The following is a 9,088-nucleotide window of genomic DNA, read 5'->3' on the forward strand; positions in this document are numbered from 1 at the left end:
GCCTCCACGGGCCCAGCTCTTGCCTCTTGGCATCCCCTCCAGGCCCAGAACTGTTTTCAGCCGGCCTCTCCGAGCCCAGCTCTCCCTCCTGGCTGCGTTCTGCCGGCCCAGCTCCTGCCTCACAACAACCACGTTCGGCCCAGCTACTTCCCAGCTTCTGGCAGCCTTTGTAGGCCCCAGGTTCCTCTAAGTCAGGCCTTCCAGGCTCCACCTTCGGCTCCCCGGCAGCCTGGAGAGGCCCAGCTCCTACCTGACAACGGCCTCTCCAGGCCAAGCTCTTGCTTTGTGTCACCCTCCCCTGGCCATGTTTCTGCCTGCCTGGTGGCAGCCTCGACACACCCAGCTCCTGCCTCCCGATGGCCTCTTTAGGCTCATCTCATGCCTCACCGTGGCCTCCTGCAGGCCAGGCTCCTGCTCTTCAGCGGCCTCTGCAAGCCTGGGTCCTGTATCCCGATGGCCTCTTTAGGCCCAGCTTGTCCCTCGCAACGGTCTCTTTAGGCCCAGCTTTTCCCCTGTGGCAGCCTCTCCAGGCCCAAATCGGCCTCCCGCGGCCCAGTGGCTGCCTCCCGGCCTCCTCTCCAGGCCCAGCTCTCTCTTGTGGCTGCGCCTACAGGCCCAGCCTCTGTCTCCAGCCTCTTTTGACTTAGCTCTTGCCCAGCTCCTGGCAGCCTTCGTAGGCCCGAAACCTCCTCTGGTGCAGATCTCCAGGCCCAGCGCTTGCCTTGCAGCAGCCTTCCCAGGCCCAGATCTTGCCTCACGGTGGCTTTCTTTGGCCACGTTCCTGCTGGCCTCCCAGGAGCCTCAACAAGCCCTTCTCCTGCCTCACACTGGCCTCTCTAGGCCCAGCTCATGCCTCACGGCGGCCTCTCAGGCCCAGCTCCCGCCCACCCTGACGGCATCTCCCAGCCCAACGCTTTCTCAAGTTGGACCCTCCAGGCCCAGCTCCTGCCTCCCGCCAGTGGCCTGTACAGGCCCAAAGTGTCCTGAAGTCAGCCTTGCCAGGCGCAGCTCCTGCCTGTCGTAGCAGGCCCCTGGAGCCACGGCCTCTGCCTCCTCCCAGTGGACCACCCCCAGGCCCAGCTCTTGCCTCATGGTAGCCTTCCCCGGCCATGTTCCTGCCGGCCTCCCGGTAGCCTCAACAAGCCCGGCTCCTGCCTCACACTGGCCTCTCCAGGCCCAGCTTCCGCCCACCCCGATGGCGTCTCCCGGCCCAAGGCTTTCTCAAACCAGCTCCACAAGGCCCAGCTCTTGCCTGTCGTTGGACCCTGGAGGCACAGCCTTTGACTCCTCCCAGTGGACCCACCAGCCCCAGCTCTTGCCTCAGCGTGGCCACCTCAGGCCAAGCAACTGCCTCTTGGCAGCCTCCATGGGCCCAGCTCTTGCCTCTCGGCATCCTCTCCAGGCCCAGAACGGTTTCCAGCCAGCCTCTCCCAGCCCAGCTCTCCCTCCCGGCTGCGTCTGCTGGCCCAGCTCCTGCCTCACGACAACCACGCTCAGCCCAGCTCTTGCCCAGCTCCTGGCAGTCTTTGTAGGCCCCAGGCTCCTCTAAGTCAGGCCTTCCAGGCCCCACCTTTGGCTCCCTGGTGGCCTAGAGAGGCCCAGCTCCTGCCTGACAATGGCTTCTCCAGGCCCAGCTCTTGCCTTGCATCAGCCTCCCCAGGCCATGTTTCCCCCTGCCTGGCAGCAGCCTCAACAAACCCAGCTCCTGCCTCCCAATGGCCTCTTTAGGTTCATCTCGTGCCTCACCGCGGGCTCCTGCAGGCCAGGCTCCTCCCCTTTGGCGGCCTCTGCAGGCCCGGCTCCTGTGTCCTGATGGCCTCTTAAGGCCCAGCTTGTCCCTCACAACAGTCTCTTTAGGCCCAACTTTTCCCCTGTGGCGGCCTCTCCAGGCCCAAGTCGGCCTCCCGTGGCCCGGTGGCTGCCTCCCAGCCTCCTCTAGAGGCCCAGCTCTCTCTCGCGGCTGCGCCTACAGGCCCAGCCTCTGTCTCCAAACAGCCTCTTTTGACTCGGCTCCTGCCCAGCTCCTGGCAGCCTTGGTAGGCCTGAAACCTTCTCCGGTCCAGATCTCCAGGCCCAGCTCTTGCCTTGCAGTGGCCTTCCCAGGCCCAGATCTTGCCTCACAGCGGCCTTCTCCAGCCATGTTCCTGCCGGCCTCCCAGCAACCTCAACAAGCCCGGCTCCTGCCTCACACTGGCCTCTCTAGGCCCAGCTCATGCCTCACGGTGACTTCTCCAGGCCCAGCTCGAGCCCACCCCGATGGCGTCTCCTGGCCCAAGACTTTCTCAAGTCAGCACCTGCAGGCCCAGCTCCTGCCTCCCACTGATGGCCTGTGTAGGCCCAAAGTGTCCTGAAGTCGGTCTCGCCAGGCCCAGCTCCTGCCTGTTGTTGGCTCCTGGAGGCATGGCCTCTGCCTTCTCCCAGTGGACGCCCCCCAGGCTCAGCTCTTGCCTCAGCGTGACCACCTCAGGCCAAGCTCCTGCCTCTTGGCAGCCTCCACGGGCCCAGCTCTTGCCTCTCGGCATCCCGTCCAGGCCCAGAACTGTTTTCAGCCAGCCTCTCCGGGCCCAGCTCTCCCTCCCAGCTGCGTCTGCCGGCCCAGCTCCTGCCTCACAACAACCACATTTGGCCCAGCTCCTGCCCAGCTCCTGGCAACCTTTGTAGGCCCCAGGCTCCTCTAATTCAGGCCTTCCAGGCCCCATCTTCAGCTCCCAGTGGCCTAGAGAGGCCCAGCTCCTGCCTGACAACGGCCTCTCCAGGCCAAGCTCTTGCCTCATGTCAGCCTCCCCTGGCCATGTTTCCGCCTGCCTGGCGGCAGCCTTGACAGACCCAACTCCTTCCTCCTGATAGCCTCTTTAGGCTCATCTTGTGCCTCACCGTGGCCTTCTGCAGGCCAGGCTCCTGCCCTTCAGTGGCCTCCGCAGGCTCGGCTCCTGTGTCCCAATGGCCTCTTAAGGCCCAGCTTGTCCCTCGCAACGGTCTCTTTAGGCCTAGCTTTTTCCCTGTGGCGGCCTCTGCAGGCCCAACTCGGCTTCCCGCGGCCCAGTGGCTGCCTCTCAGCCTCCTCTCCAGGCCCAGCTCTCCCTCGCAGGCCCAGTCCCTGTCTCCAAACAGCCTCTTTTGACTCGGCTCCTGTCCAGCTCCTGGCAGCCTTCGTAGGCCCAAAACCTCCTCCAGGCCCAGATCTTGCCTCACAGCAGCCTTCCCAGGCCCAGCTCTTGCCTCACGGCGGCCTTCCCCAGCCACGTTCCTGCCGGCCTCCTGGCAGCCTCAACAAGCTCGGATCCTGCCTCACACTGGCCTCTCCAGGCCCAGCTCCCGCCCATCCCGACAGCGTCTCCCGGCCCAAGGCTTTCTCAAGTCAGCCCCTCCAGGCCCAGCTCCTGCCTCCCGCCAATGGCCTGTGCAAGCCCAAAGCATCCTGAAGTCGGCCTCGCCAGGCCCAGCTCCTGCCTGTCGTAGGCCCCTGGAGGCACGGCCTCTGCCTTCTCCCAGTGGACCCCCCAGGCCCAGCTCTTGCCTCACATTGGCCTTCCCAGGCCATTTTTGTGCCTTCCTCTTTACAGCGTCTCCAAGCCCTGTTCATGCTTTTCATCAGTTTCTAGAGGCCCAACTCCATTTTTCCAATGTACTATTTAGGCCCTGCTTTTGCCTTTCTGTTGTCTCTCCAGACCAAGAACTTTCTCATGTCAGTCTCACCAGGCCTAGCTCCTGTGTCTGGTAGGCCTTTAATGGCTCCGCTTTTGCCTCACGGCCGCCTTCCAGCTCCTGTTTAACGGCGGCCTCCCATGTCCCACCTTCTGTCTTCCTCTGGCCACTCCAGGCCCAGCTTCTTTTTTTTTTTTTGACACGGAGTCTAGCTCTGTCGCCCAGGCTGGAGTGCGGTGGCCGGATCTCAGCTCACTGCAAGCTCTGCCTCCCGGGTTTACGCCATTCTCCTGCCTCAGCCTCCCGAGTAGCTGGGACTACAGGCGCCCGCCACCTCGCCCGGCTAGTTTTTTGTATTTTTAGTAGAGACGAGGTTTCACCATGTTAGCCAGGATGGTCTCGATCTCCTGACCTCGTGATCCGCCCGTCTCGGCCTCCCAAAGTGCTGGGATTACAGGCTTGAGCCACCGCGCCCGGCCAGGCCCAGCTTCTTCCTTGGTGCCCTTTTTAAGCCCATAGTTTTTTCCAGTCAAGCTCTCCAGGCCCAGCTTGTGCCTCTGAGTGTCCTCTAGGATCTCAGCTTCTTCCTAACAGTGACCACTTTAGACTCAGCTCATCCTTACTAGGACCTCTTCAAGCCATGCTCCTGCTCTTGGCAACCTCTAGTGGCCCAGCTTCTGCCTCACAGCTGCCTCTCCCTGCATGCCTAGCTCCTGCCTCTTTGGGGCCCTTACAGGCCTAAAAGTTTCTTAATTTGTTCTTCTCAGGCCCAGCTCCTGCCTTCTGGTGGCCTCTACAGGCCTGGCTTCATCCTTTCAATGGCCTCTTTAGGCCCAGCTCCTTCCTCCCATTGGCCTCTCCAGGACCAAAACGTCCTTAAGTCAACCTCACCAGGCCCAGGTCCTGCCTCCTTGCAGCCTTCAGAGGCCCAGCTTTTGCCTGCCAATGGCCTCTTTAGCCCTACCTCCTGCCTTTCACCAGTCTCTCCAGGCTTAGCTCCTTTCTCTTTACAGCCTCTGCAGGCCTAAAACTTCCTCAATTTGGCATCTCCAGGCCCAGCTCTTGCCTCCTGGCAGCCTCTGCAGGCCTAGCTCAAGCCTTACAACAGCCTCTTTACCCCCAGCTCCTTTCTCCCAGTGGCCTTTCCAGGCCTAGAACTTCTTCATGTTGACCTCACCAGGCCCAGCTCCTGCCTTCTGGCAGCCTCTACAAGTTTAGCTCCTGCCTCCCAGGGATCTCTCCAGGCCCCAGACTTTCTCAAGTCGACCTCACCAGGCCCAGCTTCTGCCTCTCGTCAGCCTTCCAAGAGCCAGCTTTTGCTTCACGTCTGCCTTCCAAGTCCCAGCTCCTGTTTTACGGTGGCCCCCTGAGGCCCAGCTCCTGCTTCCCAGTGGCCTCTTTTGGCCCAGCTCTTGCCTTACCACGGCCTTTCAGACCAAGTTCCTGCCTTTTAGCAACCACTACAGGCCCAGCTCTTGCCCCCTTTCAAGAACCAACTCCTGCCTCATGGCGCCTCCTTTCAAGAACCAACTCCTGCCTCATGGCGGCCTCCCGAGGGCAACTTTCTGCCTCATGTCAGCCTCTCCATGCCCTGGTCCTGCCTGCTAGTGGACTCTGCAGGCCCTGCTTCTGCCTTACATTGGCCCTTTTATAAAGACCCAACTCCTGCCTCACAACAACCTGTTTTTGCCCAGCTCTTGCCTCCTGCAGTCTCCTTAGGCCCAAATTTTCCTTCAGTTGACCTCTCCCAAGCCCATCTCCAGCCTCTCAGCGCCCTGTTTAGGTCCAGCTCCTGCCTTAATAAATTGGAATAAATTATTATTATGTGATTTTTATGTGAAATCTTTTTTCTGCAAAAAGTAATGAAAATTGAGGTAAAGTATAAAAGTCTAACAGGTAATTTCCTCTATTGTCACCCCTTGTATTAGTGACAGTTCTCTAAAGGAGCAGAACTATTAGGATGGATGTATATATACAAGGGAGTTTCTCAAGGAGTATTAACTCACAGGATCACAAGGTTCCACAATAGGCTGTCTGCAAGCTGAGGAGCAAGGAAGCCATTCTGAGTCCCAAAGCTGAAGAACTTGGAGTCTGATGTTCTAGGGCAGGAACCGTCAAGCATGGGAGAAAGATGTAGGCTCGGAGGCTAAGCCAGTCTAACCTCTTTATGTTCCTCTGCCTCATTTTTATTTTTGCCACACTGGCAGCTGATTAGATTGTGCCCACCTAGTTTAAGGGTGGGTCTGCCTTTTCCAGCCCCGTGACTCAAAGGTTAATCTCCTCTGGCAACAGCCTCACACACACACCCAGGAACAATACTTTGCATCCTTCAATCAAGTTGACAGTATTAACCATCACAAGTTCAGCCCTTGTCAACTTTAACCCATACACATCTTCTCAGATTATACATAATCTTCAAATAAAGACAATAATAATGTCATAATTATGCCTAACATAATGCAAGTATCCTTCATACAACTGGAAACGCACCAATCCTCAACCCAAATGCTGTTATATAAAGCTAACACTTAAATGCTTATATGAAGTCAATAAATTTTATTCATACGATAAAGGAGAAAGGAAATAAAATGAAGATATATTCTTAGTACAATCATATATGTGCACAAACATGTTTTTAACAAAAGAAGGAGGAAATACTCATGACAATTATAGTCCTTGTTTCTGCAACTGGTCACATGGTCATAGCTGGTATTGATGACTACCTTCTTCTACTACCCATTCTGTATTCTTTTTGCCTTCAGCAAGCATCTCAGCAGGTTTTTTCCTGGAGTGACCCAAGCCTTCATTCCTGAAAGGTCTGGGCCATTTGTAGTCCTGCCTGGGTTGGGCTGTTATAGTTTCCCATTGACCTTAATCACAGGGCATGGTGATACTAAGAGACACCCTAAAGGATCTCCTGTGTTCCACACATACTCTTCCTTACCTCCATTGTGGAGTAGTAGACTGATTTCATCTTGATAGTCCCAGTGAATCATCCCAGAAGGTTGTAACTCCCTTCTTAGCCTGTTGACTTAAAGGTGGCAGGACTCCAAAGTGGTGGCAGCATTCTTCCCTCTGGAACTAAGACCTCTAAGCCAGCAGAATGTAATGTTGTGGGAACAGGAAGCCAAAATTTTCTAGTGGATCACTAGGGGTGATGGTGAGTGATGCCACTTCCACTTCCACCCCTTGATTCCTGGACCCGTGAATCCTGGCTATGGGATAAACAGTACCATATATTGGATGCTGATTCCGAGCAGACATGGCCTTCTGGAGAATTTTGCCCCAGCCCTGCAGAGTATTATCACCTAGTTGGCATTGTAATTGTGACTTCAAAAGGCCATTCTACCTTTCTATCCAATTGCTTCAGGATGATGGGGAACATGGTAGGATCAGTGAATTCCAAGAGCATAAGCCCACGGTCGCACTTCTTTAGCCGTAAAGTGCGTGCCTTGGTTAGAGGCAGTGCTGTGTGGAATACCATGACGGTGGATAAGGCATTCCGTGAATCCACAGATGGTAGTTTTAGCAGAAGCATTGTCTGTAGAATAGGCAAACTCAAATCTGGAGTATTTATTCCAGGGAGGACAAACCTCTGCCCTTTCTATGATGGAAGAGGTCCAGTATAATCAACCTGCCACCAAGTAGATGGGTGATCACCCAAGGAATGATGCCATATTAAGGGCTTAGTGTTGGGCACTGCTGCTGGCAAATTGGGCACTCAGCAGTGGCTGTAGCCAGGTCTGCCTTGGTGAGTGAAAGTCCATGTTGCTGAGAAAGTCCATCCCTGCCACCATGGCCACTTTGTTTATGGGCCCATTGGGCGGTGGCAGAGGTGGCTGGGGAAAGAGGCTGAGTGGTGTCTACAGAATGAGTCACCCTATCCACTTGATTATTAAAATCCTCCTCTGCTGAGGTCACCCTTTGGTGAGCACTCACATGAGATACAGATATCTTCACAGTAAGTATCTTCACAGTTTTTGACCACTCAGAGAGGTCCATCCACATACTTACCCAAATTTCTTTGTCACTAGTTTTCCAATCATGCTTCTTCCAAGTCCCTGGCCATCGAGCCAAACCATTGGCTACAGCCCATCAATCAGTAAATAATTGCACACCTGGCCATTTCTCCTTCCATGCAAAGTGCACATCCAGGTGCACTGCTTGGAGTTCTGCCGACTGGAAAGGTTTTTCTTCACTGCTGTCCATAGGGGTGTCCCAGAAAGGGGCTATAGTGCTGCAGCTGTCCACTTTTGGGTGGTGCCCGCATATCGTGCAGAACCACCTGTGAACCAGCCCCTAGTCTTCTCTTCCTCTGTCCACTGATCATAGGGAAGTCCCCATGAGGCCATTGGTGCAGGCTGGGGAAGAGAAGGCAGGGTGGCAGGAGTGGAGACCATGAGCATTTGAGCCACTTCCTCATGTAACTTACTTATGCCTTCAGGACGTGCTGGAGCCTGATCACATATATACCACTTCCATCTGATAATGGAATGCTGCTGTGCATGACCCACTTTATGGCTAGGTGGGTCAGAAAACACCCAGTTCATGACAGGTAGTTAAGGTTGCATGGTGACTTGATGACCCATAGTCAAATGTTCAGTTTCCACCAAAGCCCAGTAACAGGCGAAGAGCTGTCTCTGAAAAGGAGAGTGGTTATCTGCAGAAGATGGCAGGGCATTGCTTTAAAATCCTAGAGGACTATAACACCATCCCCATCTGCCACTGACACCTCAAGCACCATTGGATCCGCTGGGTCATATGGCCCAAGTGTCAGAGCAGCTTGCACAGCAGCCTGGACCTGTTGCAAAGCCTTCTCCTGTTCTGGACCCCACTTCTGGTACCAAAATCTGTATTAGGGTCCTCTAAAGTGATAGAATTAATAGAATATATATATGTGTGTGTGTGTATATATATATATGTATATGAGTTTATTAAGGAGTATTAACTCACACAATCTCAAGGTCCCATCATAGGCCATCTGCAAGCTGAGGAGCAAGGAAGCCAGTTTGAGTTCCAAAAGAGTCTGATGTTTGAAGGCAGGAACCATCCAGCACAGGAGAAAGAGGTAGGCTTGGAGGCTAAGCCAGTCTAATCTCTTCACGTTCTTCTGCCTGCTTGTTATTCTGGCCTCGCTGGCAGCTGATTAGATGGTGCCCAGCTGGATTGAGAGTGGGTCTGCCTCTCCCAGTCCACTGACTCAAATGTTAATCTCCTTTGGCAGCACCCTCACAGACACACCCAAGAACAATACTTTGCATCCTTCAATCAAGTTGACACTCACTATTAACCATCACACCTCTCCTTCCTTCCCCAGTTCCCACCACAAAAGCATAATAATTTGTCCAAAGAGGCCTACACTCAGTCCCTCTCTAAACAAAATGCCGAGTGGTTGTAGGCTGAGTGTCACTCCTTTGTCACGTCTCCTCATTTATTTTTTTAT

The sequence above is a fragment of the Theropithecus gelada genome, chromosome 3 (genome assembly GCF_003255815.1).
Source record: "Theropithecus gelada isolate Dixy chromosome 3, Tgel_1.0, whole genome shotgun sequence".
Lineage (NCBI taxonomy): Eukaryota > Metazoa > Chordata > Mammalia > Primates > Cercopithecidae > Theropithecus > Theropithecus gelada.